This window comes from Hevea brasiliensis, chromosome 10 (assembly GCF_030052815.1).
Source record: "Hevea brasiliensis isolate MT/VB/25A 57/8 chromosome 10, ASM3005281v1, whole genome shotgun sequence".
Taxonomy (NCBI): Eukaryota; Viridiplantae; Streptophyta; class Magnoliopsida; order Malpighiales; family Euphorbiaceae; genus Hevea; species Hevea brasiliensis.
The window spans coordinates 63,125,050-63,136,553 of NC_079502.1; the positions used below are offsets into that span (position 1 = coordinate 63,125,050).

At 34.8% G+C, this 11,504-nt stretch overlaps 2 long non-coding RNA genes across 2 annotated transcripts; both read left to right on the plus strand.

Annotated features, from left to right (window-relative positions):
* Positions 1-1,815: 1,815 nt before the first annotated feature.
* LOC131169870 (uncharacterized) lies at positions 1,816-4,556 on the plus strand. Its single transcript, XR_009140819.1, has 3 exons — positions 1,816-1,935; positions 3,381-3,443; positions 4,486-4,556. It is a non-coding gene; the product is annotated as an uncharacterized LOC131169870 (long non-coding RNA).
* Positions 4,557-8,323: 3,767 nt separating this feature from the next.
* On the plus strand, positions 8,324-11,293 carry LOC131169871 (uncharacterized). The gene is made up of 3 exons (XR_009140820.1): positions 8,324-8,670; positions 10,119-10,181; positions 11,223-11,293. It is a non-coding gene; the product is annotated as an uncharacterized LOC131169871 (long non-coding RNA).
* The last annotated feature ends 211 nt before the right edge of the window (positions 11,294-11,504 follow it).

Genomic DNA, 11,504 nt, shown 5'->3' on the forward strand with positions numbered 1-11,504 from the left:
GGATAAAACAGTTCTTCAGAAAACCTGTGAAAAACACTTCAATAAATTTTCAAATCTCAACTTCAACATTTTTCTCAACCCAACACAGTTCTCAAGTCAAATTCACAGTAATTTTTCAAGGACTGAGATAGAGAAAATATAATACAATTTTTACAAGTCAAAATATCTCATAATTTACTTTACAACTCCAATGTACAATTTTAATTTACAACTACTCAAAACCAAAAACAATATGTACATACAGTGAACATACATTATATTACAAAATACAAAATACTGGTATACTCATTATACCCGGTAGTCTCTCGCTGGAGGTACTAGCAGCCTAATCTGTCATACTGTCTGCCTGTCACCTACCTGACAATAAAAGCTATTCTTTGAGACAATGTCTCAGTGGTGCACAACATTAACCAAATACAATTTAAATCACAATTCATAAGTCATGTAAATAGTGGATACTTAAAACCATAGTTAATTTCAAGACAATAATTGTCAACAAGAATTTAAACTCCATTTCTCAATATCACAATAAATTTCAATAAGTCAGATCATGGTTGAATTCAAAAGACAGTATATGTCAATAAGAGTTTAAATTCATTTCACAAGCTCAGAATACATATTAATAAATCACACACAGCTTTAATCATGTTCCCAAGTTCAATTCATCCCAAAAGCCGATGGCTAATGAGGTATTCAATTCATCCCAAAAGTCAATGACTAATGAGGAATAACATAGCTAGCTAGCAAAAATATGAGTACTCATTCTGTTCGTCCTCAACAGGCACACACCTCAACACTTCAGCCAGAGAGGGAATTCAATTCATCCCACTAGACAAGCTTTCAAGGAATACAATCAATGTACATGATAGCTGTGGTTTCAAACCAATTACAGTGCTTTTCAATCAATAAGTATCCATCAAATATCATTTAAACCATTTTTCACAATTTCACAACTTAAAACAATAATATGCAAATAGTCATAATTTATTTCAATTGAAAATAATTCAAAAGAAATAGTTGTTGTGCACAAACATAATTTAAAACAATAACATGCAATTAATCATAGGAAATATTATTCAGAGCAAAATCAGTTGAAAACTAGTTGTGCACAAACCTCTGATAACTGTCTCTGGGTCTGGACTCAGTATTTCCTTCCCTTTTTCCGAGTCTTTGGTAACTGAGAAACACAATTTGAAGTGTTTCAGTACTAAATTAAACTGTCTCTAACGATAATGTTCGATAAGTAATTCACTGAAGACTATTATTTGCTCAATTACCTAATATGTAACACCCCTAAGTTCGGTAGTGCGTTCTACTGTTCCGATGACCAGTGTTGTCCGGACAGCTAGGATGCCTAGAACTATACTTCGTTATGAGTGAGGAGACATAAAATAATGAAATACAAGATAAGAAAATACAAGAAAAACAAAGGAAAAATAATAGCAAAGAAATGTAACCAAGTTAAGCGAGCCGAGAACCCTAGCGATGGGTGACCGCACCGGGAAGTCACGGCGTGGACCGTTGACTAGCCCTGGACTGCGAGGAACCCTGGAAAATATTTTTAGTACTTAAATAGACCCCTATTGAAGATAAAATGTAATTTAAGGAAAGTTGAGGGCAAAAGTGCAATTAAAAGAAATCTTAAATTAAACCAATTTTTAATTAACTTAATGGGGCACCACGTGGGACATTTAGTGGCCATATAAAGCCACCTTTGGACAGCACAATCTACATCTTCTTCTTCATTTTTTTCATTAGCCGTATTGCTCTCCCATAGAAACCTCCATTGATGTCCCTAAACCAAGCTCCATTCATCCATTTTCAAGCCATTTTCCACATGATTTCCTTCATTAAATTTAGTCTACACAGCTTGGGAAGTGTTATGGCAGCAAAAAGAAGCACGATTGGTGAGGTTTTAGCAAGCTCTAACAAGAGGTAAGTGTCCATTTTCTTCCCTTGCCTAATTAAAACTTGTTTTGAGGTTGTGGGTAGTATTTTGGTTGAAAAATTGAAAGAATTACTTGAATAATTATTGGGTGTAACTTTTGGCAGCCATGGAAAGGAAAGGTGAGCAGATTATTCTCAGTTGTAATTGATGTTAATTGATGAGAATTGGTGGGGATTAAAGTGCTTAAATGTAAAAGAGCTTAATTACCATGTGTATGTGTGAATTGTGCATTGAAAATGAGGTTAGGAAATCAATATGGGAGATTGAAGTATATGTGTAAATTGGGCAGCCTTGATGTGCTTAGGAAGGCCTTAAATTCAAGTATATTTAATGTTGATTTAAGAACAATGAGATGTATGTTATTGATCTTGGTTAGTTGGATTAAGTTTGAGCAATTAAATTGTTGTTAGACATTGATTTGATCAATTGAGTGTGATGGAGAATTACTTGAGTTGAATTTGTATTTGGACATTGATTTAATTGCTGGATATTTGATCACATATATTGTGGCTGGATATTGGTTGTAGTATATTGATATTGGACAATTGACCTAAGTATAAAGTGCATAATGTCTATTAGAATTGCAAAAATTTGCAATGCAAAGTGTGTTAGTAAAAACAGTGTGCATTTTAGGCTCTAAATGGAATTGTGTGACTCCAATTGGTATGAGACCAATTGGAGGTGAAACTAGGCACAAAATGTGCCAACTTTCATTAAGAAAGCATACCAAAATTCTGCTTGCAAGGTGGCATGAAAAATGACCAATTCGGATTAAGTGCAAGTGAAACCTGAAAACTGACCAATTGGGCAGCAGTTAGTATTTAGGCCATAACTCACTCAAAATAGGTCCAATTGACCTGAAATTTTAACCATGAATAGTTAAGATCCATACCTACAAGTCTTATGAAGACACAAAAGCCCAGAAATGACCATAAGCAAGTAAAACAGCTTGCACAAGTTCGGGTCCAAAAACTGGCCGAACCAAAGTTGACCAAAATTGACCTAAAATGACCAAATTTGATGCCATTTGACCAGCAATAGTAAAATGACCATAACTTGGTCAACATAACTCGGATTGACCTAAAATTTTGCCCCGCGTTCCATAAGACATAGATCTACAAGTTTGTAGTTTTGACCGAAACCTGAAAACCGGAACTAGGTCATTCGGCTAGGTCAAACTAGTATACCGGAATCCAGCAAGTTGTATTAAAATGCACTAAACAAGGAAATGAGTTTGGTAAAACGTACCAACCCTAAAATACTATCGAATGTGACATATTAGTGACACTAAAACCTAGTTTACCTAGAACGCATCGAGAGTCGATATATTAGGTGATTAAGCAAATAATAGATTTCAGTGAACTACTTATCAAGCATTATCGTTAGAGACAGTTTAATTTAGTACTGAAACACTTCAAATTGTGTTTCTCAGTTAGTAAAGACTCAGGGAAAGGGAAGGAAACACTGAGTCCAGACCAGGAGACAGTCATCAGAGGTTTGTGCACAACTAGTTTTTTGATTTTATTTGAATATTTCATATGATTAAATGACATATTTTCTTATGTATTATGTTTAACAAGCATTGGATTTAATTCAATGATTACTGAAAATTGTTATAGTATGTATGAATTTAGCTTTGTGAAATGGTATTTCCACAAGTATTAAGCATTGTTATGGATTGAATAAATTATGTTTTGGAAAATTGTGATAGAACATGTTTTGAATTGTTATGGTAATTTTCATGGGAAAATGCAAATTTATGATTTGAATTGTGATGAGCATAAAAATTATTGGATATTAGAATTGACTTTTAATCAAATTGTATTGTGATTTATGCTCACTGAAAGGATTGTGATATTGTTTTATATCTCACTATAGATGCTTGACTAGGTTATTACCCGTCTCTCTCATTTGTTGAGAAGACAATGGAGTTAGTTGTGTTTTGATTACCATGGTACGTGCACAGGCTTAGATTTTCCTCTGATTTGAGGTTAGATCTAAGTTTATTTTATCGTTATGGCCCTTGCGGAAGATTCATTATTGTGATGGTACTGTGCACGATGATTCGACCTCCCCGACCATAGGGAGTTAGAATCTGATTCGACTTCCCCGACCATAGGGAGTTAGAATCACATCGAATATGGCCCTTTCGGATTAGTCTTGCATAGTTAGTGAGATAAAGATTGATTTTTGAGATAAAGATTGATTTTTGAGATACATAATGATTTTTGAGATACAAAATGGATTTTGAATGGTAAGGAATTGTGATTTCAATTATGGTTTATGTATAATTGATTTTGTTGGAATTACTTAAATGGTTAGTCATGATTTGATAAATTGAATTTTGTGATCAAAGTCATTTATACAAATGATTTACATTATTGGAAACGAATATTTTGAGTTTTGAAATTTGATGAGTATTCAGATTCCCAATTTATTTACTGTAAATTTTGTCAATGTATATTGTACTATGTTTTAAATTATAGTTGTGCACCACTGAGTTCACCACTCAGCGATAGCTTTGTATGCTGTCGCAGGTAAGAAGAGCATAGAGCAGTAAGTAAATTTCCTTGAAGATATATTCAGATCAGCTCCAGGTATATCATAGATATACCCATGTACATAGGTTTTGATGTTTGCATGTAATAATATGTATGTAAATTATTTGAGCAGTTGTATATAAAACTCTTGTAAAATATTTTGGTATGTAATCAAATGTAAATTATTGTAAATGTAAATTTGGGATTTCAATTATCTGAATAGTTTGTAAAATAAATTTTGAGTCTTGAAATGAATGAGATATTTCTTTATGATGGGATTAGTTTGAAAATGAATTGATTATGTATTGAGAATTGAATTGTGAATTGAATTGAAGTTACTGAAGTTGTATTTGAGAAAACATATTGGGAGCATTTTTCTTTTGCAGGATTGAAGAACTGTTTTCTCAAAATACAGCCGGCACTTTGCCGAAATTTTGAAAAAAATTTTATAACACCAGATTTTAATCGATGATTTAAATTGCACGAAATTGTTTTAAAATCCCTTGTAGTATATCTAATGGGTTATCGATAGGCGAAGTACGGTAATTCATTAGGTGTACTACGGGATCATATTACATCTTACAGAGGAGTAGGGTGTGACATGTTTTGTGGTATCAGAGCAATGGTTTTAAAGTGAATTTTGAACTGTGAATTTGAAATCTTTTTGTCAGAACTACAACTGCTCAAATGTTTGATACATATAGTACATTTACATCTTAAATGTGAACTAATGGAGAGGAATCTCCTTGTGTTGGTTGTACAGGAATAGAAAATTCTTGAAAAAAAAATGGAAGAGAAGAATGAGACAATAGAACAGTCTATGATGGCAGAAGAACAAGTTGAGGCCCCAACTCCACAAAATGTCGAAGGCCTGACTGTACCAATTTTACCAGTACAAATTACTGCACAAATGGCCCAACAAATGGCCACTTTCTTTCAACAAATGGCTGATAATCTGTCAACCCAAGCCCAAGTACAGACCCAACCCCCACAAGGGCGGTGTGAAATGGAAAAGAGGGAGAAACCTATGGGTCAGAGTTCGAACAGTAATTTGAGAAAGAGAAAAGAATTTGAGGAACCCCGAGCTCAGAGATACGATAGAGATGGATCATTAAGACAGAAACCACTAAGGTCCAGTCATCGAACAACTAGAAGTTCCTACCCTTCCCGCCAATGTGAAACTTGTGGAAAATATCATGGTGGGATATGCTATAAGGCCTCTGGAGCCTGCTACAATTGTGGAAAACTTGGACATTTTGCTAAAGATTGTACTAAACCACCTCGATCTGCTCTCCGGAGTTCACAGACCGTCAGCCAGAGTCAAGATAGAAATAGAGTTGGTATTCCTCACCACTATAACACAGTGAATCAACCCGAATATAGTAGCCCACCAGTCGGAGAGTCCACTATGTGCCAAGTAAAAGGAGCAGAAACTTCAGATGTAGCTGCTGGTAAGTTCTTAATTTTAGTTATTATTTGATCCCAGCACTACTTAGTTGTGTGTTAGTGTCAGAACTGTATGTTCTGTTGTTATTCCTTTACATGGAAATGAATTTTGATGTATTAGTGACTAGTCCTTTAGGGTAATAACTATAATAACAAGTATGATTGACATTAATTTAGAAGAATTGTTAACTAAAAGTATTTTCTAACATGCCATAAATTATAAAGCTAATTGGCAAGCCTACTTAATGTAAGGCAAGAGGACCTAAAAGTAAGTTACAATAATAGAATTGCTCTAGATGAGGGCAAAGATGTTACTGTTAGAAATTATTAATGGATATTGTAATCGGAATCGATTTAGGATATTAGTGGATTCGAGAAAGATAAGATGTTAGAAAACCTAGCCCATGAGGTTATAACGTAGTGACTATATAATGTTCTCAATGTTTGTATTGTAAGTCAGATTACGATGCACACGAGATTATTGTAGAGCTACGTGCTTCCTCGTGGTACAATAAATTAAGAATATTTGTAAGTAATCTATAAATTGATACAGTTGCACCCGAATAGAATACTATTACTGGAAATAAATGTGAAAATTTTAGTCAGAAATTTAAGACTTCAGAACTAGCCTATCAAATGACTACACTTGTAAGGTAGCTAGAGTCAGTGACTCAGTTATATTAATGTGAATTACCTGTACCACAGTAATTGCTATAAGCTTAAAGATATCAATACGACTTATCATCCTCAAACGGATGGACAGTCGAAATAAGTAATTCAGGTAAATTCGGAAACTCATTGAGTTCCTATAAATAATGAAATGAAATGATAAAAATAACCTGTAAAATGTGATAAGCCCTCAAGAATATATCGAGAACTTGTGTCATTGAATCCGAGAGGAGATGGGACAGATACATCCCACTAACAGAATTTGTATACATTAATAAGTGTCAAGCTAGCATACGAGTGGCACCCTATGAAACATTGTAAGGAAACAGATAACTATGGATGTTGTGATGAGACTTTCGAGGACACAGAATAGTCAAGATGCAGTATAGGTCATAATTGACAGACTAACTAAGTCTGCTCACTATTTGCCAGTCCAGATGGACTATAGCCTAAAAAGATTGGCCAGATTGTACATATATAAAATTGTAAAATTGCATGGAGTGCCAGTATCGATTGTGTCTGACAGAGATCCTAGGTTCACTTCTAGATTCTGGGGTAGTCTTCAGAGAGCCCTAGGAACTAGATTGAACTTCAAGACAAGATTCCACCCACGCATGATGGCGATCCGAGAGGGTTATTCAGATATTGGAGGATATGCTACGGGCTTGTGTGATTGAATTTGAAGGTAGTTGGGATACACACTTGCCTTTGATTGAGTTTGCTTATAACAACAGCTACCAATCAAGCATTGGGATGCCTCCATATGAAGCTTTGTATGGTAGAAAGTGCAGAACTCCCCTATGTTGGGATGAGGTAGGTGAAAGGAAGATGATTGGGCCAGAAATTGTTCAGCAGATAGAGGAAAAGATCAGATTGATTAGAGATAGACTCAAGACTGCGTCAGACCGTCAGAAGTCCTATGTTGATCTGAAAAGAAGAGATATTGAGTATGCAGTGGGTGATAAGGTATTCCTCAAAGTTTCTCCTTGGAAGAGAATTATGAGATTTGGCGAGAAAGGAAAGCGAGTCCTCGTTTCATTGGACCATATGAGGTTACGGAAAGAGTGGGTCCTTTGGCATATCGGTTGGCATTACCTCCAGAGCTAGCAAAGATACACGTGTCTTCCATGTGTCCATGTTAAGGAGGTACAGATCGACCCATCTCATGTACTATCGGTTGAAGAGATTGAAGTAAACCTGCACCTCTCATATGAGGAAGAACCCATAAAAATTACGCTTATGAGGTGAAGCGGTGAGGAATAAGCAGATACACACAGTTAAAGTCTTTGTGGAACCATCATTCGGGCCAGAAGCTACTTGGGAACGTGAAGAGGATATGAGGAGACAACACCCACACTGTTCGAGACTAATGCTGTAAAATTTCGAGACGAAATTTATTTTAAGGGGGGGAGAATTGTAACACCCCTAAGTTCGGTAGTGCGTTCTACTGTTCCGATGACCAGTGTTGTCCGGACAGCTAGGATGCCTAGAACTATACTTCGTTATGAGTGAGGAGACATAAAATAATGAAATACAAGATAAGAAAATACAAGAAAAACAAAGGAAAAATAATAGCAAAGAAATGTAACCAAGTTAAGCGAGCCGAGAACCCTAGCGATGGGTGATCATGACTGGAAGTCACGGCGTGGACCGTTGACTAGCCCTGGACTGCGAGGAACCCTGGAAAATATTTTTAGTACTTAAATAGACCCCTATTGAAGATAAAATGTAATTTAAGGAAAGTTGAGGGCAAAAGTGCAATTAAAAGAAATCTTAAATTAAACCAATTTTTAATTAACTTAATGGGGCACCACGTGGGACATTTAGTGGCCATATAAAGCCACCTTTGGACAGCACAATCTGCATCTTCTTCTTCATTTTTTTCATTAGCCGTATTGCTCTCCCATAGAAACCTCCATTGATGTCCCTAAACCAAGCTCCATGCATCCATTTTCAAGCCATTTTCCACATGATTTCCTTCATTAAATTTAGTCTACACAGCTTGGGAAGTGTTATGGCAGCAAAAAGAAGCACGATTGGTGAGGTTTTAGCAAGCTCTAACAAGAGGTAAGTGTCCATTTTCTTCCCTTGCCTAATTAAAACTTGTTTTGAGGTTGTGGGTAGTATTTTGGTTGAAAAATTGAAAGAATTACTTGAATAATTATTGGGTGTAACTTTTGGCAGCCATGGAAAGGAAAGGTGAGCAGATTATTCTCAGTTGTAATTGATGTTAATTGATGAGAATTGGTGGGGATTAAAGTGCTTAAATGTAAAAGAGCTTAATTACCATGTGTATGTGTGAATTGTGCATTGAAAATGAGGTTAGGAAATCAATATGGGAGATTGAAGTATATGTGTAAATTGGGCAGCCTTGATGTGCTTAGGAAGGCCTTAAATTCAAGTATATTTAATGTTGATTTAAGAACAATGAGATGTATGTTATTGATCTTGGTTAGTTGGATTAAGTTTGAGCAATTAAATTGTTGTTAGACATTGATTTGATCAATTGAGTGTGATGGAGAATTACTTGAGTTGAATTTGTATTTGGACATTGATTTAATTGCTGGATATTTGATCACATATATTGTGGCTGGATATTGGTTGTAGTATATTGATATTGGACAATTGACCTAAGTATAAAGTGCATAATGTCTATTAGAATTGCAAAAATTTGCAATGCAAAGTGTGTTAGTAAAAACAGTGTGCATTTTAGGCTCTAAATGGAATTGTGTGACTCCAATTGGTATGAGACCAATTGGAGGTGAAACTAGGCACAAAATGTGCCAACTTTCATTAAGAAAGCATACCAAAATTCTGCTTGCAAGGTGGCATGAAAAATGACCAATTCGGATTAAGTGCAAGTGAAACCTGAAAACTGACCAATTGGGCAGCAGTTAGTATTTAGGCCATAACTCACTCAAAATAGGTCCAATTGACCTGAAATTTTAACCATGAATAGTTAAGATCCATACCTACAAGTCTTATGAAGACACAAAAGCCCAGAAATGACCATAAGCAAGTCAAACAGCTTGCACAAGTTCGGGTCCAAAAACTGGCCGAACCAAAGTTGACCAAAATTGACCTAAAATGACCAAATTTGATGCCATTTGACCAGCAATAGTAAAATGACCATAACTTGGTCAACATAACTCGGATTGACCTAAAATTTTGCCCCGCGTTCCATAAGACATAGATCTACAAGTTTGTAGTTTTGACCGAAACCCGAAAACCGAGGGAACTAGGTCATTCGGCTAGGTCAAACTAGTATACCGGAATCCAGCAAGTTGTATTAAAATGCACTAAACAAGGAAATGAGTTTGGTAAAACGTACCAACCCTAAAATACTATCGAATGTGACATATTAGTGACACTAAAACCTAGTTTACCTAGAACGCATCGAGAGTCGATATATTAGGTGATTAAGCAAATAATAGATTTCAGTGAACTACTTATCAAGCATTATCGTTAGAGACAGTTTAATTTAGTACTGAAACACTTCAAATTGTGTTTCTCAGTTAGTAAAGACTCAGGGAAAGGGAAGGAAACACTGAGTCCAGACCAGGAGACAGTCATCAGAGGTTTGTGCACAACTAGTTTTTTGATTTTATTTGAATATTTCATATGATTAAATGACATATTTTCTTATGTATTATGTTTAACAAGCATTGGATTTAATTCAATGATTACTGAAAATTGTTATAGTATGTATGAATTTAGCTTTGTGAAATGGTATTTCCACAAGTATTAAGCATTGTTATGGATTGAATAAATTATGTTTTGGAAAATTGTGATAGAACATGTTTTGAATTGTTATGGTAATTTTCATGGGAAAATGCAAATTTATGATTTGAATTGTGATGAGCATAAAAATTATTGGATATTAGAATTGACTTTGAATCGAATTGTATTGTGATTTATTCTCACTGCAAGGAGTGTGATATTGTTTTATATCTCACTATAGATGCTTGACTAGGTTATTACCCGTCTCTCTCATTTGTTGAGAAGACAATGGAGTTAGTTGTGTTTTGATTACCATGGTACGTGCACAGGCTTAGATTTTCCTCTGATTTGAGGTTAGATCTAAGTTTATTTTATCGTTATGGCCCTTGTGGAAGATTCATTATTGTGATGGTATCAGGCACGATGATTCGACCTCCCGACCATAGGGAGTTAGAATCTGATTCGACTTCCCCGACCATAGGGAGTTAGAATCACATCGAATATGGCCCTTTCGGATTAGTCTTGCATAGTTAGTGAGATAAAGATTGATTTTTGAGATAAAGATTGATTTTTGAGATACATAATGATTTTTGAGATACAAAATGGATTTTGAATGGTAAGGAATTGTGATTTCAATTATGGTTTATGTATAATTGATTTTGTTGGAATTACTTAAATGGTTAGTCATGATTTGATAAATTGAATTTTGTGATCAAAGTCATTTATACAAATGATTTACATTATTGGAAACGAATATTTTGAGTTTTGAAATTTGATGAGTATTCAGATTCCCAATTTATTTACTGTAAATTTTGTCAATGTATATTGTACTATGTTTTAAATTATAGTTGTGCACCACTGAGTTCACCACTCAGCGATAGCTTTGTATGCTGTCGCAGGTAAGAAGAGCATAGAGCAGTAAGTAAATTTCCTTGAAGATATATTCAGATCAGCTCCAGGTATATCATAGATATACCCATGTACATAGGTTTTGATGTATGCATGTAATAATATGTATGTAAATTATTTGAGCAGTTGTATATAAAACTCTTGTAAAATATTTTGGTATGTAATCAAATGTAAATTATTGTAAATGTAAATTTGGGATTTCAATTATCTGAATAGTTTGTAAAATAAATTTTGAGTCTTAAAATGAATGAGATATTTCTTTATGATGGGAT